We start from the raw sequence: 26,735 nt of genomic DNA, 5'->3' as shown, positions 1-26,735 counted from the left end.
TCTACTTTTTTCATTTTATGATAGAGAAAGAAAAAGAAAGACAGTTTGGCTAGAAGATAGGTTATAGGAAGGGAGAAGTCATGTATAATAAGGCTGTAAAAGTATATTGGAGTTAGGTTATGAAGGAAGTGCCAAATAGGAATATTAATTTGATCCTAGAAGGAATAGGGTGTCACTTGAGCTTATGAAGCAGTGAAGTAATTTGCGTAGTAAGGCAGACCTGTACTATAGAAATATCACTTGGCAACTGTGTGCAGGATGGATTAAAGAGAGGAGAGATTTGAGACAGGGAGCCCAAACATGACATCAGCCAAGTAAATTTGTTTCTACATTTGTTAGAGGGAGACAGTATTTGTACTGAGTAATCTCTAAGGACCCTTCCCATTCTGTTTTAACACAATGACATGGGCACCCATGGGATGGTAGGATCACAGTGGATAGAGTGCTGGCCTGGAGTAAGGAAGATTCATTTTTTTAATTCTAATCTGGCCTCAGACACTTACTAGCTATGTTACCCTGGGCAAGTCACTTATCCCTGTTGACCTCAGTTTCCTTATCTGTAAACTGAGCTGGAGGAGGCAATGTCAAACCATTCTAGTATCCTTGCCAAGAAAACTCCAAATGGAGTCACAAAGAGACAGACAGGTCTTGATAAATGACTGAACAATAAAGGCACCTGAAGTCAATCTTCTCATTTATGTGTCAGGAATAGAGGTGTCAAGTAAACAGATCTGAGACTCTTTATACTAGAAAAATAGCACCAACGAAAGGGTTGGCAGTCAGGCAAATTGTGAATCATTCTCATACTGCCCCTGTATGTACAGTGTTAACAACTGCGGCATTTACTTAGTTGATTGCCCATCATTCCCCATCCTCTTAGCCTCCTTTTTTTTCATGGGTCCCCCAATAAAAAATATAACTATCCACACTAAAAGGTTCATTTCCTTTGATCCAGAGACTTCAGTTCTATGAATTCTGGTACTATATCTTTAGAAGTGTTGCCTCATTACATATATATATATATATATATATATGTGTGTGTGTGTGTGTGTGTGTGTGTGTGTGTGTGTATTTTTAATAAAATAAAAACCTAGAAACAAAATATATGTCCAATACCTGGGGAAGAGTTGACCAAATAATCATAAATAGGTATAATGGAATGATATTTATTACACAATAGTAATATAGAAGTTGTATGACATAATGAATAGAGAACTAGCCTTGAAGTCAGGAAAATTTGGGTTTGGGTTCTATTTCTGATGTAAAATTGTTAGTGTGCCCTTAGGCACACTTTCTAAGATCATAACTTGGCAAATAATTGTATTGGTAGAGGTGGGGTTGTTTCCCCATAGAAAAGTTACCTATGCTGACATGGATATCATATATATATATATATATATATATATATTATATTATATATATGTATATATATAATATATATATATAAATGTGTGTATGCATACACTTACATGCAAATAAATGCATGCATAACCATGTTTATACATTTATTTTAATATATACATCTCAATATATACATACTGGTTGTTATTTTGCCATTTTTTCAGTCATTTCTAAATCTTCATGACTCCATTTGGAGTTTTCTTGGCAAAGACAGTTGAGAAGTTTGACATTTCCTTCTCCATCTCCTTTTATTGATGAGGAACTAGGACAAACAGGGTTAAGTGACTTGACCAAGGTCACATAGCTGTAAATTTCTAAGGTCAGATTAAAAAAGGATTAGTCTTCTTGATTCCAACTCCTGTACTCTGTCTATTAAACACCTAGTTGTGTTATATATATATATATATATATATATATATATATATATATATTCATAATATGTGTATTATATATCTATATCTTTCTCTATATCTCTTTATAAAGGACTCATAGAAACGTGAAAAGACATATGAAGATATGCAAAGTGAAGAAAGCATAGCCAAAAGAAAACAAAGTATATATAATCACACAATGACTACAGCAAAGTAAAGTAATCCTTCAATAGAAAGCAATATTCTTGTCAGTTATAGTAATTGATGTCAGTATGATACTATTAGAATTAAAAGACACATCACTCTTTTATGTTGACAATATTTATTTGTAAGAATTGTACTTTTAAAGGAGTTCTGTATAAGTATTTGTAGGAAATGTCTGGAGCATCAAAATAAAATTTAACTATATTAAAAAAACAAAATTCATTATGTTTACTGTCAGAAGCAATAACAAAATCTTCACTGTCTGATGTCCTAAACTCAGCTCTGTACTCAGTGACACTGGAGGTGAATGGGTTAATCAATAGTCAATTTTGGCTGATGATTTACTGGTTTTTTAATGAGCCATTTCTCTTAAGTGAAATAAGAAATGAAACTAATGTTAGCAATTTAATATAGAATCATATAGTTGGCCTAAATGAAGAGAAATTCACCTAGGATGTCATCTCTCACAATGTTCAGAATCTCATTGGAAGAAGTTCCCAAGAATTTATGTCTATACACAGAAGAGTTGTATCTTAATGAGCAAGGTGATGCTTTTAGAAGGAAGCATTCTGAAGAATGACAGATTAATAAAAACAATTACAATTACAATGTGGGACTATTATTGGGAGTCAGCAGAGATAAAGAGCAAGTTATAATTGTAAAGTGAGAGACAGAGGGCAGAAGAAAAACACGTGGAGTGCTATACAAACAAAATCTATCTAAAATCAAAAATTCTGACAGGTTCTTGATGACTCCAGAGATAAGGTAAATGATCTACTCCAAGACTTCAAAAGAAATCCATGGTGTATATGATAATGAAACCTAAGCCTTTACTACAGAATTGTATGTTCTAAAGTGTATCACTTTCCTAACATACTAGAAATGTTAAAAGGTATGAGTTTAGCTACCTTGGTGTCTTTAAAGGAGGTTATACCTATTTTTGACTAGAGTTAGAGAATGATTCAACTAGTTGATTTGTATTGCTTAGATTATTGGACTTAGACTTTACAAAGACTGTTGTATTGGTGGCAGTTCAGATTGTGACATGCAAAATTAATTCCCCCTAAAAGTTCATACTGACCCTGGGAAAAGTAGGGCAGCATTACAAAGCCAGAGTTTTTATAGATCTATTTGCTACAGTATAAGAAATAGAAGAGTCCTTAGAAGATAACATATTGGGGGGGCAGAGCCAAGATGTCGACAAGAAGGGATCAAGTCTTAGGAGCTCTCTGATAAAATTCATCAGCTAAGGACTCTAACTAAACTTTTGAGAGACAGAACCCACAAAGGGACCCAGTGAGGCAGTTCTCCTACTCAAGGTAACCGGGAAAAGAACAGAAAGGCTCTGCTCCCTGGGATTGGAGAGGTGGCCTGCCAGAGGTTTGGCCCACCAGAGCCAAAGAACCTCAGCCTCCTGGAGGCAGCCCCAGGGCACTGGGAGTCTCAGCTCACAGCAGTGGGGGAGTCTCCTGAGCTGCACCCTGGGGAGCACCAAGCACAAAGTGGGGGAACAGTGGGGGACCTCTGCCAGAGCAAGCATGTGGAGCCCAGCCCTCAGGGCACACAGCAAGCAGCATAGTCTTTCCCCAGCCCTGATCCAGGAAACAGAAGCAGGCAGAGCCCATTGAGCTGAGGGAGGGGAGTGAAGAGAGACTGCCTAGCTCTGTCCTCTACCCCTGAAACAGGACTCTGGGGCTCTGACCACATTCAGATCCTGATCACAGTCTAGGCCCCCCCATAGAACAGCAGCCCCCCCCACCTCAGCCCCTTGGCAGAGGGGGGCGCTTATGGTCATTCACAGATCAGGAGGGAGGACAGAGCCACACATACTGAGACCCTTGTGGGAGTGTCCCAAAAGCTCAAGAAACACCCCAAACCAGGCCCAGGCTGGGAAAATGAGCAAGCAGAGAAACAAAAAGAAGACTATTGAGAAATATTTTGCAAATGAGCCCAAGAAGGACCAAAATACTCAGTCTGTAGATGAGGAAGCACAAGCTCCTGCATCTAAAGACTCCAAGAAAAAACAGAAATTGGACTCAGGCTATGATAGAGCTCAAAAAAGACTGAAAATCAAATAAGGGAGTTGGAAGAAAAACTGGGAAAAGAAAGGAGAGAGATGCAGGAAAAACATGAAAATGAAGTCAGCAGCTTAGTCAAGGAAATCCAAAAAAGTGCTGAAGAAAATAGCATGCTAAAAACCAGCTTAAGTCAAATGGATAAAACAGTTCAAAAAGTTATTGAAGAGAAGAATGCTTTAAAAAGCAAAATTGGCCAGATGAAAAAAGAGATAAGAAAACTCTCTGAGGAGAACATATGCTTCAGACAAAGAATAGAATTCAGGGAGATTGATGAATTTAACAGAAATCAGGAATCAATACTTCAAAACCAAAAAAAATGAAAAATTAGAAGAAAATGTGAAATATCTCATTGAAAAAACAACTGATACGGAAAACAGACTTAGGAAAGATAATTTAAAAATTATTGGAATACTTGAAAGTCATGATCAGGAAAAGAGCCTTGACATCATTTTCAAAGAATTACTACAGGAAAATTGCCCTGATATTCTAGAAGCAGAGGGCAAAATAGAAATGGAGAGAATCCACCAATCCCCCAGAGAAAGAGATCCCAAAAAACCAACCCCTAGGAATATTATAGCCAAGTTCCAGAACTCCCAAGACAAAGAGAAAATATTAGAAGCAGCCAGAAGGATACAGTTCAAATATCGTGGAGCTGCAGTCAGGTTCACACAGGACTTAGCAGCAGCTACATTGGAAGCTAATAGAGCTTGGAATACAATATACTGGAAGGCAAGAGAGCTTAGAATGCAGCCAAGAATGAACTACCCAGCAAGGCTGAATGTCCTCTTCCAGGGAAAAAGATGGACTTTCAATGAACCAGGGAAATTTCAAATGTTCCTTTTGGAATGGCCAGAGCTGAACAGAAGGTTTGATCTTCAGATACAGGACTCAGGTGAAGCATGGAGATTGGAGAAGAGGGGGGAAATATGAGGGACTTAATGACGATGAACTGCATGTATGGAAAAATGACACTGAAATACTCTTATGAACCTTCTCAGTTAATAGAGCAGGTAGAGAGAGCTTTTATAGTTGAAGCACAGGAGAAAGCTGAATTCGAAGATAACATATGGTGTAAAAATGGAGTCAATAGAAAAAAAGGGAAATGGAATGGGATAAAGAAAAAGGAGAGGGGGAATAGTCCAAGATATTTCACATAAGATTTTTTTTATTACAATGAGCTATTGCAATGATATGGAAGGGGGGAGGCAAGAGGGAATGAGGGAAACTTTGCTCTCATCAGAGATGGCTAGGAGAGGAAACAGCAAATATACTCAATGGGGTATAGACATCTGGAGTAAGAAGGAGGGGGGAGCAGGGGGAAGGGGAGGGGATGTGAATAAAGGAGGAGAGGATGGACCATGGGGGGAGAGTGGCCAGATATAACACATTTTCTTTCTTACTTCTTGCAAGGGACTGGGAATGGAAGGCCTGCCCAGGACCACAGGGCCAGGTGGATTCTGGGCCAAAGGGGTGGTATGGGGGCTCAGGGCTTCTTGGCCCCAGGACCAGGGCTCTGTCTGCTGTGGCACTCAGTGACCCTACAGCAGAGTCATAGTGAAAGGAGAGAGAAAATAGAGTACATGGTAGTGGAGAAATAAGAAAGGAGGGAGTTGCGATCAGCAATGGCAATGGTGGAAAAATATGGAAATAACTTTTGTGATGGACTTATCATAAAGAATGAGATCTACCCATGACAGAGTTGTTGGTGTTGGAACAAAGACTCAAGCACATTTTTTGTTATGATTATTTGGGGGAGGGTGCAGGGCAAGTAGGGCTGGATGGCCTGCCTGGGGCCACATAGCGAGGTGATCTTTGGGTGTCTGGGGCCGGATTTGGACCCAGGTGCTCCTGGCTCAAGGGCCAATGCTCTGTCTGCCACCCAGCCACCCCTACTATTATTACTATTTTATTTTATTTTGGGTCTTTTTTTTCTTTCTTTTTTTTTGGTTTTTGCAGGGCAGTGGGGATCGGGTGGCTTGCATGTCACATGGCTGGGTGGTTGTTGGGTTTACGAGGCTGGATATGGACTCGGGTGCTCGTGGCTCCAGGGCTGGTGCTTTGTCCATTGCGCCACCTGGCCATACCTACAATTATTACTATTATTATTTTTTATTTTAATTTTTTTCTCTCCCCTTTACTTTTTTCGCCCCAACAAGTCTATCTATATTCATGGGGGAGGAGGGGTATTTTGTTTACTTGTTAACAAGAATATTTTATTAATGTAAAAAAACATTTGTACAAAATGAGAATAAAAAAATAAATTTAAAAGAAAAAAAAGAAGAAGATAACATATTGGAGTGTGGAATATGGAATGTTTAAATACCTTAGACATCATTTAGTCCATCCCTTCAATTGATAGCTGGACCCCTTCTAAAATAAGTATCCTTGATATGTGATCAGGAAACCTCTGCTCAAATACTTTTAGCAATAGAGAACTCATTACCTTTTGAGGTAACTCAGACTTCACAGTGGAAGGAAATATTTGGAAGTGATTGGGGGCATTTTGAAGACAATCTCAACAGAAAGGCAGCCCCACTCTACGGCACTATTCAGATTTTCTTTAGATGGGTTCCAGTCTTTAAGAAGAAAGAAAAAAAGAAAATGCCCAGTCTTCCCAGTGCTCTTACTCTTCCACAGAGGCCCTGGCAACAGAGCTTTAGAAACTTCCCATACAGGTCCTCAAATCAGCCTCCTTTTGAAAGGGGGCTAAAAAAAAGATACAGAACTTTAAGTACTATCTCTTTGCATGCTGTTAAGCAGCTTATTTGGCCCAGCATGAGCACACCTTAAGAGTAGTGACGAGAGTACTAGCTGCTGGGAATTACCTCAGAGAATCAAGTCGGGAGGTCTGAGTGAGTCACCTCAGAATGGGGTGGGGGGATGTGGATTTAAGGAGAAAGGAGAGGAGCAGGGGGAAGGGGGAAGGAAGAGTGACATTTCTTTTAAGCTTCTTGAAGAGCAAAGTGAAAACAGAAATGAAAAGTGTCATTATATAAGGGTCTGCTCTACCTTTCTCTTCTCTGTCATAGCCTGGTTCTATCTGTATTCCCTATACTTTTTGCTTTCAACCCCACCCCTTGGGACCCTTCTGTTGGAGAGGAAAGAGCTCTGATGAATTCACTCACAGAGAGACTATGATAGAGTTCATTTCTATAAATAACAAAACACTTTCCTCATACTCACGAGAAATTCCATAAGGAATTTGAGATTAATGGGGAAAGTGACTTATCTAGGATAACACATCTAGAAGTTAGTAAAAGCAGGACTCTGCTACTTGTCACCCATTCTCCAGTGCACTTTCAAAAGACTCCCCTCCCCCCCACCCCCCCCACCCACTTTGCAAGGGCAATGCTTTAACCAATAGAATGGTAAACTCATTGATCAACCTTGATGGAAGCAGCTCCTCTCAGTGGTTCAGAATGAGGACAACCCTAGGAGACCAGCTATGGACAATGCTATCCCCATCCAGAGGAAGAAAAAGAAAAACAAACAAAACAAAAAATCCTGCAGAATCTAAATGAACACTGCATTCTCTTAAAAAAAAATTCTCATGTATTTCTTTCCTATCACATTATTTTCTTTCTTTTTCCTTAATCCTAATTCTTCAGACTGAAAATGATTAATCTGTAAATGTGTTAAATATAAATGTGTATGTATAATATTCACCTGACTGCTGTTGAAAGGAAGGGGATGGGAAGGGAGGGTGGAAAGAAATTACGTAAGTTAAAAATATGTGTTTGCATGGGGATGAAAGTTGAAATTGTAATTGGAAAAATGAAATAAACTATCACTTAAAAGAATGGTAAACTAATGGTGGAATTTTTCATATCTAGGTTGGATGATGAGAGTTTTAGAAGGGAGTCTTACAGGCATACACCATAGGCTGTTTTCTCTGATTATAAGAATCTGTTTCCTAATCGAACAAGAAGGCTGGCAGGTCTGGATTTCTTTGCTCTCTTTTCCTCACCCCTTTAGTCATTGTCTCAATCCCTGACACTTTTCTTTTGCTTTCCTTTTCCCTAAGGATCTCAATTCTTGCCCAGTCTTCCCAGGCTTCATCCCATCAATGCTGGTGACTGACCAGCAGAGGGCAGAGGTAGGAAGCCAGCCAAAAGAGACCTTCATCACCATTAGAGCTAATTAAGCCAAGAGAGTGAGGGAGAGGCAGTGAATTTCTATGTGATTAGAGCAGACTCCTCAGTTCCAGGGCTGGAGGGGCTGCCTTTAAGCACGGCGGGAGCTGGGCCATTATTGGCTTCCAAGAAGCCGGCTGGATGTGAGTCTGATTGCTGCTAAAATGGAATGTGTGTACATGGGAACCAGGCCCACCCGCACTTCCAGTCAGACCCCTGTGATTCCTGAGAGCATTTAACAATGTGGACAGATCATAAAAGCCCATCAGAGGCTCCAGGTCTGCCTGTCCGGGGCTCCAGAGAGATTGGGTAATGTCTAATCTCCCACAGGAGACAAAGCAAGGGGACAGTATGTCTGATCCAGAAATAATCATTTGGGCTCTTTGTAAATTGTCCCTTCCTCCATATATACCTGAGCACACACATCATTTGCATGGAGACTCATAAGTATATACATGAACATACACATTGAATCCTGCATTGTTAGATCTGGCAGAGACTTGGGAGCATGGAATGACAATGCCAAAGAGACTTTAGAATACAAAAGAATACAAAACTCAGGATGTTAGATCTTGAAGAGCCTTTAGGACAGAGAAGGGTAGAATGTTAGAGTTGCAAAGGACATTTAAATATATGATGTTAAAGCTAGGAGGGACCTTAAAGATGAAAGAGTCAAAACCATTCTCATTTTCTAGAGAAAGGAACTGACCAAAGTTACAAAATAAATTAATTGACAGGTTCAATATTGTCTTTTCCTGGGGCACTATCCTCTGGTATAGTAGATAAAATAGTCTTAGAGTCAGCAAGAACTAGCTTTGATTTCTGAGTTCCCTATGTGTGATGCAAAGAGGTAGAATGTCTGACACAAAAATGCAGTCATTTCTGCTCAACACAAACATCCCCTTCACTAGCACCTATGAATTATTCACATGTACACACATGCATCTACATAAATATTCATTTATGATCAGAATATTAGAAGTGCTTTTGGATCTTATGACATAGAATGTCAAAATCATAAAAGATTTTGGAAAATAAAATACTGAAATTCAGAATATTCTGTTTCTTCATCTATGACTGGCAATAATAATGCTCATGTCTGACTATATTACATATTATTTTTAATTTGTTGTTCAATCATGTCCAAATCTTTGTGCTCCACATTGGAGTTTTCTTGGCAGAGACACTATAGTAACTTGCCATTTCCTTCACCAGTTCATTTTACAAATAAGGAAACTAAGATAAACAGGATCAACTGACTTGTTCAGGGTCACATAGTAAATATTTTAGGTCTGATTAAAACTCAAGTCTTCCTAATTCCAGCCTATTGCTCTGTCCATTGTTCCACCTAGCTTCTCCCACATCAGTAAAACACTTTCCAAACCTTCAAGAATTATATCAATGTGAACTCTTAATGGCAGATCCAATTCTATTTGCAAATGTCAGGACTCTTGATATAGTGCTATACCCACGACTCCTTACATTTTAAATAGGACCACAGAGGGACAAGGCAAAATTTGTACCCAATTGAATGATACTCCAATGAAGAAATTACTTGGACTGTGGTAGCAAGCTAGAAGAGATATCTAAGAGCAAGAGTTTAAATCATAATAGAAAAAATGACTATCTCTTTTCTTAGGCTTAAGTATCTTTATTGATATGTTTCCCATCTTGATCATTGCTTTAAAAAATTAGCTCTCGTTAATTTTACTTTATATTCTTCACTTGACAACAATGAACAAATAACAGAACCAATAATAGGCAACCTTTAGAGAAGCCTGTACCTAACAAATGTTTTTCTCCCCTCCCCTCCCAAACAGGCAGACTGTCTGAGAAAATTGGAACACCTGATTCTTCTCTGAGCTGGTGCCAGCAACATCTTTATTGAGGTGACACTTTGTATCTTCCTAGGGAGGAGGCAGGAGGCAATGGAGAGTGAAGATGGCAGGAGGACCAAGACATCCAAGAACGTTCTCAGTCAGTTTCTAGAGTTCTTTGCCTCAATCCAACTTGATTAAACAAATATCTAATCATCTCGGATTTGCTATGCACTGAATTGATATGGAACTAAAAGGCAAATCCATCATTAAGGGCAAAATACTGGAGCTATAGACTAAAGGGAAACAAACCATACCCTCAAAAAGCTTCATTCTAAGTACAGGAGACAATATATGCATACACAAGTATATAGAGACAGATAGATTTATCTTTCAGCCTCTGTCTCTATTTCTCTTGTCTCTGAGTGTATGTCTGTCTCTGTCTTTGTGTCTGTCTGTGACTGTTTCTGGGTCTTTTCTCTCTCTTCCTTTTTCTGTCCCACTGTATTTCTGACTCTCTTCATCTCCTTGTCTCTGATTCTCTGTCTCTCTCTCATTTCATATGAGTTAAAGATCACTGGAGAAATTAATAAAAACCTTTGTCTGCTTGGAGGTACTTCAACTGAGTTTTCAAAGAAACCAGGGATGTTAAGAGGCAAAGTGAAGAGTGAGGGCATTTCAATTATGAAGAGAACAGGCAACTGATATCTATCCATATGTGTGCATATAAATGTTTGTACACATACACACATGTGCACTCACATACATGATACAAATGCATGCACACAGTTGCACATTATGTGTACTTACATATATGTGCACACATACATATTCATGTGTGTGTGTGTGTGTGTGTGTGTGTGTGTGTGTGTATGGGATATGTGCAATGGATGGTGCCCTAGACTTGGAATCAGGAAGATGAGTTCAAATGTAGCCTCAGATATCTGTATAACCTTAGGGAAATCAATTAATTTCTGACTGCCTCAGTTTCTTCATCTGTAAAATGAGACTAACAAGACACCTTCCTCCCAAAGTTGTTGTGTGTGTGTGTGAAATGAGAAAATTCTAGAGGTTTTCCAAAATTTAAAGTACTTTATATGAGGTAGCTAGTAGTAGTAGTAGTAGAATAAATAGTAATAGTAATAGTAGTAGTTGTAACAATTGTAACAGTAGCATTGTAACAGTTATAACAGTACAACAGTAGTTATAACAGTAACAGTTGTAATGGTAGTGGTAGTAGTAGTAGTACTAATAATAGTAGTAGTAGTAGTAGTAGTAGCAGTAGTAGTAGTAGTAGTAGTAGTAGTAGTAGTAGTACTAGTAATGTGATTGGAATGAAGAAGGAAGGGAAATAATGTGTAATAACAGTAGAAAGGTAGGAAGGGACTTGATTGCTTTGCAATTTAAATGTCAGAGATTTTTCTAGAAGAAAAAGTGAGCAACTGGAGTCTATCGAATTGAAAGGTAACATGGTCAGATCTGAATTTTAGGAAAATCATTTTGGTAGCTTTGTGGAGTATGAATTTGAGAGGGAAAAGAATTGAGGTGGTTAGACCAAAAATGAAGTTATTACAATAGTCTGTGAAAAGGGCACAAGGACCTGGATCTAGCCTGGTGGTTGTGTGAATGGAAAGAAGGAAATGTATATGGGAGATGTCTGTGAAGTTAGAAAAGATAAGATTTGATGACAAATTTGAATCTATGGGGTAAATGAGAGCAAAGTATTCAGAATGACACCAAAGTGAGATGACTGAAAATATGGTAATAGCTTCAATAGCAATAGGGAAGATTAGAAACAGGAAGGGTTTAGAAGGAAAGAAGAACTTTAAGACACTTCTCTTGCTCTCAGTAAAGTTTTTAAAATTAGAGATCATATGACTTGGAATCAGAAGGGACCCTAAAGTTTATCTAGTCTGACATTCATGTATTCATGTGTGTATTTATATGTTTATTTACATATACACATACATATACATATAGGCCTCAGATATGTTAAGTGAGTGGATTAAGAGTAGAACATGAGTGCTAGGGTTCTGGAAATAAATTTAGTGACTATATATACTGCTTCATTCCAAGTTTTATGGAATGTAGGACACCAACTTCAAGAAAAGGAGTATTTCATTGGATCACATATTTAGGCCAAAAAGGGCCTTAAAGACCTTCAAGTTTAACCCCTCTCCCTCTCTTTTTACAGATGAGGAAGCTAAGACCCAGAGAAGTTAAATTACATTGCCTATAGTTACACCAGTAGTAAATGTACAGCCTTTTCATCTTCCTCCTGGCTACTTTTGTCCCCCTTCAAGTCCCTGCTAAAATCCTACCTTCTACAGGAAATTTTTCCCCATATTTGTTAATGTTAGTTGATTATCTCCTAAAGTTGTTGTCTCTGCCATTAGATTAGAAGTTCCTTGAGGGTAGGAAGTATCTCTCTCCCCCCCTCCACCTTTTCTTTGTATCCTGAGTGCTTAGCAGAGTGTTTGATCCATAACAGTCACTTAATAAATGCTTATTGACTAACTAGTGATGGTAGTAGTGGTGGTGGATTAACCACACCCAGGCAAGGAGAATCACCTCCTTTCCAAAGATGAAGCATAGCCCTTCTGCTTCTTTTCATCCTTACCAGCCATTCCCCAGCATTATGACAGTGCAATTGTACCTGACCAGCACCAACTGTCCATATGTCATCTGTATCAATGATAGTGCATACTATTCCTGGGGTGTCCTGGGGTCTCTGTGATTTTGTCCTCCTCTGGTCACGCTAACTGCATTTATCCCAGCGTTCCTGGGTTTCCAAGTTTCAGCCAGAGGTAGAACCCAGATTGCCCATCCAGCACAGCCCCACTATACAATAATGGTTCTTCCTGTTTTTACAGTTCTCCCAGTTTTCCCAGTTGGGGAGGAGACAAGTCAACTTGTGTCCATGACCACTGAAGTGGAGGCAGACAAGACTCATGACCTATTGCCCTCCCCCCCCAGCTGCCTGGCACGCCTCTGGGCACAATCCAATGATGAATCAGCACTCCCCCTCCCCTTGCCCTCCACCCCAGCCTCTGTCTTTCCAGCAATTTACATTCAAATACACGTTGAGCAATCCTGTTGGCAGTTTCCCAAGAATGACTTTGCTGCTCAAAGATTATGTTTACAGTGAAATGATTTAGGGATTGAGGGATTGAGGGTTTACAGCCCACCACCTCTATTTGGAGCAAATAGCTAAAGATCTGAGACAAAAGGAATCAATTATCAGAGCCTTCTCCCAACCCCTCCTATCTCTCTTCTTTGTATCTGGATACCTGTGATTTTATGTGTGTGTATGTCTTTGTGTTTATCAGCAGCAGAGTACGTGTGCATGTATCATTATCTCTCAATTCCTTCTCTATAATAAAACAAAATAAGTTCTGGCTTCACCACTTGGCCCAATACATGCCACCTACAAATTTTTAATAAAAGCAATTGGATGGTTTATTTCATGCCTTATAAAGGATGAGGGGCATAAAGTATAATGTTTTCCCCATGGATAAAAGAGTAGTTATTCTGTAAAGGAGGTTGTATGTATTCTTATGCATACACAGGGTGGAGATTATGTACAGCAGAAGAGGAAGTCACAATAAATGGATTTCTGGAGACCAGGAAGGCTTACCTGTCCTATTCCCTTACATAGTATTTCCAAATCTCTCTCCCCTTCTCTTCCCCAATCTTAATTGCTAGAGTCTGAAATTTCTTTCATGTGAAAAATCTATAGAAGATCTACAGAAGAGAGGATTAAATGTAAATTCCCCCCTGGAGGGGAGAATATTGTGAGTAACACTCTACCAACCTAGAAGAGAGAAATTAAGGGAGCTAAAGACAAACTTTTCTGATTTCATAATTTCTCTGAGAACTAGCCTATTCTCTCTCTCTCTCTCTCTCTCTCTCTCTCTCTCTCTCTCTCTCTCTCTCTCTCTTTCATATATACACATTTTTATACACAAATACACACACACACATTGCAGTTCTTAAGTGCTATCTCGCACAGGATACTTTTCCTGATTCCCCACAGTTGCTGGTACATTTTCCCCTTAAATTTGCATTTACTATGTTTTTTGCATCAGGGTTTAGTTATTAAGAACTCCCCTTGGAGCCAGTAAGGTCTTCAAGTCTTACTACAGATAGGTATTGTTTGCATGTTCCTAGAAAAGTCACTTATCTCTTAATATATTAGATAATTGTCTAGGATTACAAACTGCAGAGCAGATGCTGACCTATACTGGTAGAGGCAATTACCTTACCTGGGACATAACTATACCAGTCAAAACAGAACCAGATATTATCTGTACATATGTATACAACACACATATAACATACAGTATACACATATGTCTTTTCTAAGGCTGTTTCCCCCAGGAGTATGATAGAATGTAATAGTAAGGCTCTTAAAAGCAAAAACTATTCAATTTATATATACATTTTTTTTTTTATCCCTAGCTCTTAACCCAGTGTCTAGTACACTGATAGATGCTTGTAGAATGAATGTGAATTTTTGTTGATCTTGAGTGCTCAGGTGACAATTCAAGTCAAGTGACCCAGATTCCAGTCTGAGTTTAGGCAAAGAGATTTCACCACTACTAAGACTCATTTTTTTCATCTGTAAAATGGATATTACAATACTTATCCATAATACTCAATGCTTTCTTCCAAAGATCACTGTGAAATCAATTATGAGCAAAATCACTTAGAAATAGTTTCATTATTGCTATTTTTCAGTTGATCTATCTGCTCTTGGTCCAGAGATATTCCTTGAGGCCGAAGATCAGAGCTGAATTTTCTGGTGACACCTCCTAGTTTAGAGACTGCAATAGGGAAAGGTTGATAGGAAGTTGTCATTCAGTGAGATTGTCAGTTGAGCTCATCAGCTCAAGTGCCATCTCACAAATCACTCAGAAGGACATAACTTCCTAAAATATTAACAGGTCACAAGCAATTTCAACTTCCCAACCCAATTAGAACCTAATTCAGGGAAGTATGTCTTTCTGAAGATGTTCATTAGCCAAATGCCCCCCAATACCACAGCTAACACAAGACAAATGGGACTGATAAGCAGAAACTTGGCTGATGTCCTGTGAAAACGAGAATATATTAAAGCCAATAAGAGCACAAATCACTTCCCATTTTCAGCTACAGACAAGATGTTCACAGCCCCACCTTCAGTATGACAAACTCACTCTGGATTTCAGTGCTTCAGGGGAGTTTGCTGTCTGACACCTTCCCCAGAATCAGAGAATTCTAACTCTCAGGGTTAGAATAGACCATGCATATGCCTCAACCCTGTCCCTTTATTTCAAAACCCATTATAAAAAAGATGTTAGGATATAAAATTTTAAAACATGGAAAAGACCATTATAATCAGAAGAAACCTTGCTGAAACATAATATATTAGATCCATCAATGTCTATAGAACATAGAACATCCATACCAGACATTTACTAGTAAACCCATCAAGGATATCATCATTCTATCTTTGCTTATCTTCACTTTTTCCCCCACAATGGAAAATGACCCTCCCATCCAGATTTCTGTATCAGTCCCTTCCTCAGGAAATCAATTAACTCAACCCTGACAGTATAACCTGGGACTAAGCTCCACCAATTAATGGGTGAGTGAATGAAAATTCACTTAATCCACTATATCTAGCTGTACCAAATCATGCTTTATGTCCTATGAAGTCATTTAGCAGAAAACCAGTCTCCCCAACACAAGCTTCTTCTGCCACTGCCCTCTTATCCTGGGAATGATACGAACTTCAATAAGACCATTGATTCTGTAAAGGATGTTATTTGTCTCCCCTTTGACTCCTTTTCTCATTCCAATGACTTCCCCATGGATCCAACTCCTTTTAATAAGATTTATTTAATTGAGTAGTGGACAGTTAGGTGGCATAGTGGATAGAGCACTGAGTTTGGAATTAGGAAGACTCATATTCATGAGTTCAAATCTACTCATTAGATGTGTGATCCTTGGCAAGTCATTTAACCCTATTTTCCTCAGTTACTCATCTGTAAAAATGAACTGGATAACAAAATGACAAACTGTTCCAATATCATTGCCAAGAAAATCTCAATTGGGGTCACAAAAAGTCAGAAGTAAGTGAATAGCAATACTCACTACTAGAATATAAATTCTTTGAGTAGAGGGACTATTTAACTTTTGTATGTGATAACTAGCACCTGAATAATACTTAGCACATAATGGTTATTTAATAAATGATTGTTCATTTATTCAGTCACAGAATGTTAGAACTGGAAGAATTTTTAGAGATCATCTATATTCAAAAATACTTCTAAATCATATATTATATTTATGGCACTAAGATGAAAATTAAATAGTCCTTGTCCTAAAGGAAAGAGACCAGATAGGGCATGGAAATATAGATTGTGAAAGGCTTTAAAAGATTGAGGAGATTTTACTTTTTCCTAGAGACAATAGGGAGTCACTGAAGATTTTTTTAGCAGGATAATGAAATAATTAGACCTGTGCTTTAAAGAAAGTATTGTGGCAATCCTGTAATGGATAGATTAGAGGGAAGAGAGGCCAGGAACCAATCAGAAGACTTTCATAATCAAGGCAAGAAGTGATCATTAGTACCTGAATTAGGGGGATAATCATGTAAGTGGAGAGAAAGAAATAAATTTGATAGATATTGGAGATGTAGATGTGGCAGGGTCTAACAACTAATTGGATATTGGAAGCAAAGGAGAGGAAAGATTTAAGGATAACTCTGTGGGTAGGAATTTGAAGATTTTTTGGGGGGTGATGAAGTCTTCAATAGAAGAAGGGAATATATAGAAATAGAAAAAGGGAAGCTTGAAGAAAGTGAGGTTAGAAAAGGAAAAAGAAATTCATATTGGGTTGAGAAGCCTCTAGGACAACCAGATGGAGAGGTCTAACAGACATTTATGTAAAACCTGCATTTAGGAAAGCTTTTTTTGTGTTAGATATAAAACACCTTTTGGATAAAGATGATAATTAAACCCAAGGGATATAGTGTACCTAGAGAAGAGAAGTCTTGAGAATTGAGCCTTGGGGAACACCCACATTTAGGGTTTGGGAGATTCATAATAATCCATCAAGGAAGAATGAGAAGAAACAAAATAGAAAATAGGATATGGAGCAGGGTAGATCAGCAAAAGCCATGGAGAAGAGAGTATTCTACACAACTGGAAACCTATAATGGTCAGAAACCTACAAAGGTCAGAAAGAGTAAAGATTAGAAAAGATCATTAGTTTGAACTGATTATTGGTAACTTTTGAGAAAGAAAGTCTGATAGGATGGTAGGGTCAGAAGTCCAATTGCAAAAAGTTGTGAGGTGAGCATGTGATATAGAAGGGGAGACAAAAATGACCATTACTTTCTAGATGATCAGATCAGCAATGAAGGGGAGGGGATATACAAAATGACAGTTTTATAGGATGATGAGAATAGTGAAAGACTTTTAAGGACAGGGGAGATGTGAGCAATTTTTAAGGTAACAGGGAACTAGGGAGAATTTACTCCCTAGGGATAATTTAAAATGAACATAAAAGAATGATCAAAAAGGGAGGACTTCTTAAAGGAAATAGGATGGAATGTGATCAGTGTCACAAATAAGGAAATGACTTAGACAAAAACAAGAACTGCCTCTTCTGAGGGAAGGTCAAAGAGAGGAGACATGTTTTGAGTTATGGAGTAGGAAGGATAAGGTGATTCAAGCTAGATGGCCTAAATTTCATAATAGAGGACACAATAACATCTCCTTGGGGATCAATCAATTTGAAGTGGAGGTTCACAATGGTAGTTTCTGAAGAGAAGGAAAAAGTTGGAAACACCCTTTGCAATGAATATGATAGAGGATTAATTAGGGAAGAATAAAAGAGTTTGCATGACCCAGAACAGCTCAATTAAAATTAGATTTATAGTGGACCCATTCTAGTCACTTGACTCATTTTGGGCACCTGTCATGATTTCTTAAAACAGGGTTTAGCTTAAGAGTTGAGTAAAGCAGTTAGACTGTGTGTGTAACCCATAGTAGAAATTTGGCAGAATAAGAGTTGAGGAAGAACAATGGGACAGAGAATTCAAGGGTGAAAGATAGTTCAAATAGTTCAATCAACTTGGTTGATTATAAGGTCAAAGTTCAAAAGATTGAAGTGAGACCAGATCAGGATATAATGGATAAGAAAAAGAAGAGGAATCAAGGAATCAAATTTCATGGTGAGGGAGAAGAACAGATTTGGGAGACTGAGGCAGAGGAAGAAATGGAAAGACAGGAATTTATGAGCAGAGAAGATAGAATGAAGATTTAGATGACAAGGACTGAACAGACTACTAAACTAAGAGACTGGATTATTCTAGAGGAGTGGAAGAGAAATATTTAATTTCAAAGCTATCAAGGCATGGCAATGCATGCTAATATGATAAGGAGTTAAGAGGAAAAATAACCTGGAAGCCAGCCATTAGATGACAGGAACAATGCTATAAACAGGACAATATAGTAGATGGAATAAACATAAAAGAAGAGAGGATATTGAATGATAGAGTCAAAAATGATTAAGAAATGGCAGTGAGAGAGGTAAGGAGTATGTTAACCTTTTCTTCTAGAATAGCATTGTTATGTTTGAAAAAAAGGAATAATCAGCAAGGAAGAAGGTAGCCCAGGATGAAATGTTTCCTAGAAAAACAAAGCAAAACAAAGAGATTTCTTTGAGCTCCACAATCTCAAGAGTGTGATTGAAAGAGACCTAGGATGAAGGGTTGTATGTTAATAATAGAGCAGGGATTTCAAAGGGCACTTTGAAAGAGGGATATAGAGACAAACGAAGAATATTGTGTTAAGTTTAAGAGGACACAATAAAGATTGTGTAGAGGACCTACCTCAGTTGGATAAGATACTTTAAGTCAGTTACAAATAAGGAATGGTTAAAAGGAATATTTGCCTGGAGAAAAAGAGTCTCAAGGGATGTGATGAGGGCCATTTTGAAGTATTTGAAGAGTTGTCTTGTGTGAAGAAGAGATTAAACTTCTTTTTGGTCTCAGAAGGCAGAACAGGAAGCAATGCATAGGAGTTACAAAAAGGCAATTTTAGTCTTTATGCTAGGAAAAGAAAAACAACTCCCAATAATTTGTGCTATGCAAAATAGAAATGTGTAAATTTAAGAGGTGGGGGGTCCTCCTACATCTCAGAGATATTCAAGAAGGATGTGCATGACTACTTGTTTCATATGGTATAGTGGGGATTTCTATGAAGTAGAGGTTTTAGTATATGCCCAATAAGATCCCTTGTACCGCTCAAATTCAGTGATTCTGTGAAGAAATATAAATAGAAAGAATAGAGTTGAATTTACTTAAGTTCAAATAACTAAAGCTCAAAGCTCCTTACTTGCATTCCAGTACTGCTATTGTGCCATTGTTTCCAAGAATCATTATGTTAGATTAATTTGGCATTTGAATGATTATTTATACTTCCAAAATGCTTGCTAGCTTGCTTCTCTCTCTCTCTCTCTCTCTCTCTCTCTCTCTCTCTCTCTCTCTCTCTCTCTCTCTTTCTCTCTCCCTCTCTGATTTTTGCAAGGTAAGGGGATTAAGTGACTTCAGATTTGAATTCAGGTCCTCCTGACTCCAGAGTTGGTGCTCTATCCACAGCCTACCTAGCTGTCCCTCAGTGTCTCTTTAAGAAAAAAAAATCCACATTCTTTAAAGAGAAGTGACTCATTGAAGTCCATCCAGTAGTTGTGTTATCAGATAAAATCCCTATGACTTGGATATATTTTCATAGTACAACTAGTAGGATTTTAATTGAACTGCTAGATTCTTGATCATATTGCTTATAGAAATACAAATATTGCTGGAGACAGTGTCAATAACATGATTCCAACCTCTTCATTTTTGAAAATGAATTTGCCTGTGCACTTCTGGAAACAGACATGGGGAACAATGGATATAATATTCAGTGTATAGATCTCTGGAGACCCAATTTGTGGAGGACTGGGAAAATGCCCAGAAGGTTTTCAAATAAATCATGGATCATGTATGTATTTAGAATCCTAGTTACTACAGTTAACAAGCAGGTCCCTTTGCACTCATTACTTGTTTCCTGTATCAAAGTGAGGGACTCTAAAGTGAAAGAGAATCTCTATGTGGGAAAGAATAGCAGGGAACCAAAGGGAAAAAGATGGAGCAACATTCACATTCCATCTAGTCATCAAGTCCCTTTTTTTCCTTCATGCTATCTCTTGAGCTTTTATCCTTTACTCAATTCCTGCTGCTGCCACTCTAGTTAATTACCTCATCATTTTATTCTAGGATTATTACAGCAGCTTTCTAATTGATCTCCCAGCCTTCAGTCTTTCTCTCCCCGCCCCAAATTAATCTACCTACTGGACAGTACTGAGTATGCTGCTTATACAAACTCTTCAACCCTATATAGACTATGTGTATGTATACATAGATTTGTGGATGTTTGTAACTAATGCTTGTATATATATTGTATTATTATGCAAGCATGCTATGTTATATTGAAATTATATTATATGTAAATATATTATAAATGTGCATGTATGTGTTGATATATGTATCTTGATCTTTATTTATTATCTATATAGGAAATAATTTTGTAAGTAACTTACCAGAACACTTTAGTTGAGGCTTGTAGCTTTTACCTATGTCTCCCACCCCTTTTCCTTATAAAACACTGGTTCTAAATAATTATCCAGATTGTTTTCCTTCCTCTAGTATAACTCTTGCCAGGTTCAAAGATCTATAAGACACTTTAGGCACAATTAGTTTTGAATCATAGATTTAGAACTACATTTAGTACACCCCGTCATTTAATAGATGAAGAATTTAAGACCCAGAGAAGATAAATGAATTACCTTTTGTCGGTGGTGAAATGGCAGAGAGACACTTCAATAAACATATTTTTAAGTGCCTCCAACATGCTGGGCATTATGCTAGGTGCTGGGGACACAAATAATCATAATAATGGTGATGATGAATTTACAATCTAAAGGCAGAGACAACACAGAAAAGAAGCAGGAAAGGAGTGGGGCCAGCTAGGAGTAAGAAAAAGATAATGGGTCACCAAGGGGAAACCAAAGAATATCTTGTTTCATGGAGTTGAAACCAGGCAGGGAAACAGTTGCAGTGATGAGAACCATGATGTGTAGAAGAGAGAGGAACCTAGATCCCTTTACATCAGTAGTAGTATTCTTCCTACTGCTTGCATACTGTCACCTTCTGTTAGATGATTTTCAAATTCCCTTCAAGGTTTTATATCCCAATCCCCAAACATTCTAAAATGGTCTAAACCTGTTAGGTCATGCATATCCTCTAGCTATTTTTGCTGTCAGCAAATATCATTCATTCAGTTTACATACATGTAATGTGACATGAAGTCAATTCCCCAGGCCACATGAGGTGAAATTCTGTATGGAAGCAACATTGCTTGAATTCTAACATACATTTTTTGTGATAGGTGCAATGATGCAAGCATGATGATATGGGTAATTATGCATATGATGCAAAATTACCATTTCATTGAGGAAAGACCAAGGTCCTGATTTCTATCTACAACCTTTAATTGATATTAATAGACCTCTTTTTGACAAACATCTTTGGTAATTGAACTATTTCCAGTCCTGTATTTGATCCATGGAAACAGAAACCAATGACTGTTAAAGAGTAGACTTCAGTCTCTTGCATCTAAATCTGTGACTGGTTTTACAGATGAGAAGGATAGCATGTAGGTGTGCATGTGTTTGTATATGGTGTCACATAAGTGACAGATAATTCACATATTGATACACAATTATGGATATATTTGGTTTTTAATGATATTGGAATCATGTAGTTTTAAAGAATATGAAACATCAGCACTTAAAACATGAAATATTAGCTTTAGAAATGAATTGAAAACTTTGAACATAGAATGTCAGATCTAGAAAGATCCTCAGAAATTATCTAATTCAATACTTCCTATTAAAAATAAGAATACTGATGCTCAGAGAGTGAAAATGGCATCATATAGCCAATAACAGCATTTTTTTTTTTAACTTTAAATCTAATGGCTAAAGCAAAAGGCTATGTGAATCTTTAAAATGAAAATATTTACACATGTACACATACATATATTTATGCATGTGTAGACTTATACGTGTATACATAATATTCATGTAACTTCCCCCCCCAGCAATGAACAAAACTATAAGATTAAGGCAATTTCCAGGAAAATGCCCTACCAATAATCTAAAATTTTACATATAGACAACAGAATGATGAATTTCTTCAATAGTTGGCTTTCAGTCCAGAGAATGTGGGTCATGTAAGTCCTCTGGCTCATCTAGGCCCCTGTAGCCCAGAGCAGGTTTATAAGTTTGTTGTAGCTGAGCTTGAAGATTGGAGTTAAGAGAACTGAGTTCATATTCCAGCTCTGCTACTTCCTGTCTATGAATTTTTGACCAAATCTCTTAATTTTCTTCTGCCTGATGTTTCTCTTTTGTAAAATGAGGAGGTTGCACTAAATGGCTGCCAGACTTCTATCTAGTTCCCTTTCTATGAATCTAAAATGATAATAATTCTTTCTAAACACAGACCCCTTGAGATTGTGTGTTTTTACCCTGAGAATGAAAGAATCATAAGAAAAGTACTTGAACTTTGTTAAATAGTAGTGGCAGATGAAGAGTGTAGATGAGGGCATTAGCTAAACTCTACTATTATTGCTGATACTACTCTTACTCCTATTACTACTCCTACTCCTACTCTTATTACTACTACTACTACTAATAATAATAATAATAATAATTCCTTTGTGGTTCAGTTTTTTAGTTGTGTTCAACTCTTCGTGAAATTATTTTGGGTTTTCTTTGCAAAGTTATTGGAATGTTTTGCCATTTCCCTTTCCAGCCATTTTTACAGATGAAGAAACTGAGGCAAAGAGGATTAAGTGATTTGGCCAAGGCCACAGAGCTGGTATGTATGAGGCTGATTTTGAACTCATAAGGATGAATCTAATGATTCTAAACTCAGTGCTCTATGCACTTCAGTGCTGCTACTGCTGCTACTGGCACTCTGGCATGCTCTCTCTCTCTCTCTCTCTCTCTCTCTCTCTCTCTCTCTCTCTCTCACTCTCCCCCTGCTTTTTTTTAATTTAAAGTTTTGACAATTTTTGTTCAGTTGATGTTAGTCCTGCCTAACTGTTCATGACACAATTGGAGTTTTCTTGATAAAGATACTTGAGTGGTTATCCTTCTCTGGATTTTACAAATGAGGAAACTGAAGCAACTAGGGTTAAGTGACTAGCCCATAGTCACACAGCTAGATCTGAGTCTAGATTTTAACTCTGAAAGATGAATCTTCCTGCCTCCAGAATTGGCATACCATTGACTCCAAGGACTACCTATCCACCAAAAATTTCATAGGTGTCTAAAATGTGAAAAATAGTTCAGATGAATAAAGTGACTTCTCTATATTAATTGGGGAAAAAAGTTTTATGATTTAAGTTCTTTTATTGGACAACCAAAGGAATTTTTGGAATTGTCTAGGTAGCAGATATGACAAGAATGATAAATACCTAGTCCTATTCCTATATGGTTTTAATTTCTTCTGTTAATAAATCTTTTCATCCCATATGTTCAGAGACTAAGTCTTTGCTATGCCTACAATGATTATTTTTATTCTAAGCATTATTATTAACTATAATCTTAAATTATTAATTAACAAAAATCCATTAAAGTACTATGCAGATGCATTATCATGAGTTGGAGATCTCCTTGGATGCCCTGAGCAATGCAGTGAAGCTTAAGCTTTTGTAGACCCTTATCAGTCTGGAAAGGTTTTAAGCTATGGTAGGATACAGATTGCATTTTTTTTTAGTTGTTGGAATTTGGCCATAAAGAAGTGGACTAATGGACTTTAACAACTTTTGAAAATCATCTACTCTTTTAAAGAGGCATTGCAGTCTTGGTAAATGAAAAATACCTGCAAAAATAAATGAAATTTGAAACCTGATGATATTAAAACTTTTAATGAATCTTCCTAAAGTAGACATCTAACAACACAATTCAATTCCCCTATCCCTCTGCTATTCAATAAATTCCCATTACTTCAGTTATTTCCTCCTGAACAGTGGTATGTTGATAAATGTTTAACAATTGGATCTCCAGAAGGGGAAAAAAGTACACCCTCCATGTGTTTAACAATTTTTTTTCTCCATCCTATTCTCCCACCCTCATTTATTCTATTTTCTTTCTCCTTTCATCCTGTACCTCCTCAAAAGTGTTTTGCATCTGGCTACCCCTCCACATAATTTTCCCTCTTCTATTACCTGCCTCTCCAATCCCCTCTCTTTCTCCCAACCCTTTCCTCTATGGTAAGTTAGATTTCTGTACTCAATGGAGTATGTATATTATTTCTTCTCTGAGAATATTTCAATGAGAACGAGGCTCACTCACTCCTCCTCTCCATTCCCATTTACTGCAAAAGCTTTTTCTTGCCTCTTTTATGTAAAATAACTTACCTCTTTCTACCTCTCCTTAACCTTTCTCTTGGCACATTCCTCTCCCACTCATTAACTTCTTTTTTTAATATATTATTAAATATTTTCAAATCCAACTCCCAGCTGTGCTTTATCTATATATGGTCCTTCTAAATGCTGTAATAAATGAGAAAGTTCATATGAGTTATCAATATCATCTTCTCATGCAGCAATATAAGCAGTTCAATCTCATTAAATCCATTTTGATATGCCTTTCTTTTTTACCTTTTTGATGCTTCATTTGAGTCTTGTATTTGAAGATCAAATTTTCTTTTCAATCTGTTCATTTTATCAGGAACATTTGAAAGTCCCCTATTTCATTGAATATACATCTTTTCACCTGAAAGAGTATGTTTAATTTTGCTGTATAGTCGATTATTGGTGATAATCCAAGCTCTTTTGCTTTCCAGAATATCATATTCCAAGCCATACAATCCCTTAATATAGAAGCTGCTAAATCTTGGGTTATCCTGACCATGACTCCATGATATTTGATTCTATCGGGTTGTTTGCAATATTTTCTCCTTGACTTGGAAGATCTGAAATTTGACTATAATATTCTTGGCAGTTTTCATTTTGGGATCTCTTTCAGGAGATGATTCATGAATTTTTTCAGTTGCTATTTTCTTTTGCTATCAGGACACATTTCTGTAATAATTTCCTGGAAAATGATGTCTAGGTTCTTTTTTTTTTGTCATGTCTTTCAGTTGGTCCAATAATTTTTAAATTATCTCTTCTGGATCTCTTCTCCAGATCAGTTGCTTTTACAATTAGACCTTTCTCATTTTCTTCTAGCTTCATTCTTTTGGATTTTTTTTATTGTTTCTTGATTTCTCATGAAGTCATCAACTTCCCTTAGCTACATTCAAAATTTTAAGGAATTATTTTATTCAGAGAGTTTTCTGTACTTCCTTTTCCATTTGGTCAATTGTGCACTTTGGGGCATTCTTCTCCTCATTGAACTTTTTGGGTACAATTTTTTTCCATTTGACTCAGTTTGGTTTTTAAGATGTTATTTTCTTCATTATTATCTTCCCAGTTTTTCCTCTACCTTCATTATTTGATTCTCAGAATAATTTTAAGTTCTTCCATGATTTGAGACAAATTCAATTTTTCTTGGATGCAGAATCTTTGACTTGGTTATGTTCTTCTGAATATGTATTTTGATATTCGAACTCACAAAGTAATTGTCAATAGTTGGACTTTTCCTTTTGTAGTTTGCTCATTTCCTCAGCCTAAGACTTTTCCCCCCCTTCAAGCCTTCATGAAACTTTATGAATTTTATTGAAATAGACTATTTTTATTGATATTTTATTTTTACAAATACATGTTATAAAAGTTTTTTATTTATTTTTATTAAAGATATTATTTGAGTTTTACATTTTTTCCCCCAATCTTGCTTCCCCCGCCCCCAGAAAGCACTCTGTCAGTCTTTACTTTGTTTCCATGCTGTACCTTGTTCCAAATTGGGTGTGATGAGAGAGAAATCATATCCTCAAAGAGAAGAGAAGTCTAAGAGGTAACAAGATCAGACAATAAGCTATCTGGTTTTTTTTTCTAAATTAAAGGGAATAGTTCTTGCACTTTGTCAAACTCCACAGCTCCTTATCTGGATGCAGATGGTACTCTCCTTTCCAGACAGCCCAAAATTGTTCCCGATTGTTGCACTGATGGAATGAGCAAGTCCTTCAAGGTTGAACATCACTCCCATGTTGCTGTTAGGGTGTACAGTGTTTTTCTGGTTCTGCTCATCTCACTCAGCATCAGTTCATGCAAATCCCTCCAGGTTTCCCTGAAATCCTGTCCCTCCTGGTTTCTAATAGAACAATAGTGTTCCATGACATATATATATATATATATATATATATATATATATATATATATATATATATATATATATACCACAGTTTGCTAAGCCATTCCCCAATTGAAGGACATTTACTGGAATTCCAATTCTCTGCCACCACAAACAGGGCTGCTATAAATATTTTTGTACAAGTAATGTTTTTACCCTTTTTCCTCATCTCTTCAGGGTATAAACCCAATAGTGGTATTGCTGGGTCAAAGGGTATGCACATTTTTGTTGCCCTTTGGGCATAGTTCCAAATAGCTCTCCAGAAGGGTTGGATGAGTTCACAGTTCCACCAACAGTGTCCCAGATTTCCCACAATCCTTCCAACAATGATCATTA

This window comes from Macrotis lagotis, chromosome 1 (assembly GCF_037893015.1).
Source record: "Macrotis lagotis isolate mMagLag1 chromosome 1, bilby.v1.9.chrom.fasta, whole genome shotgun sequence".
NCBI lineage: Eukaryota > Metazoa > Chordata > Mammalia > Peramelemorphia > Peramelidae > Macrotis > Macrotis lagotis.
This window is presented reverse-complemented; position numbering follows the sequence as displayed.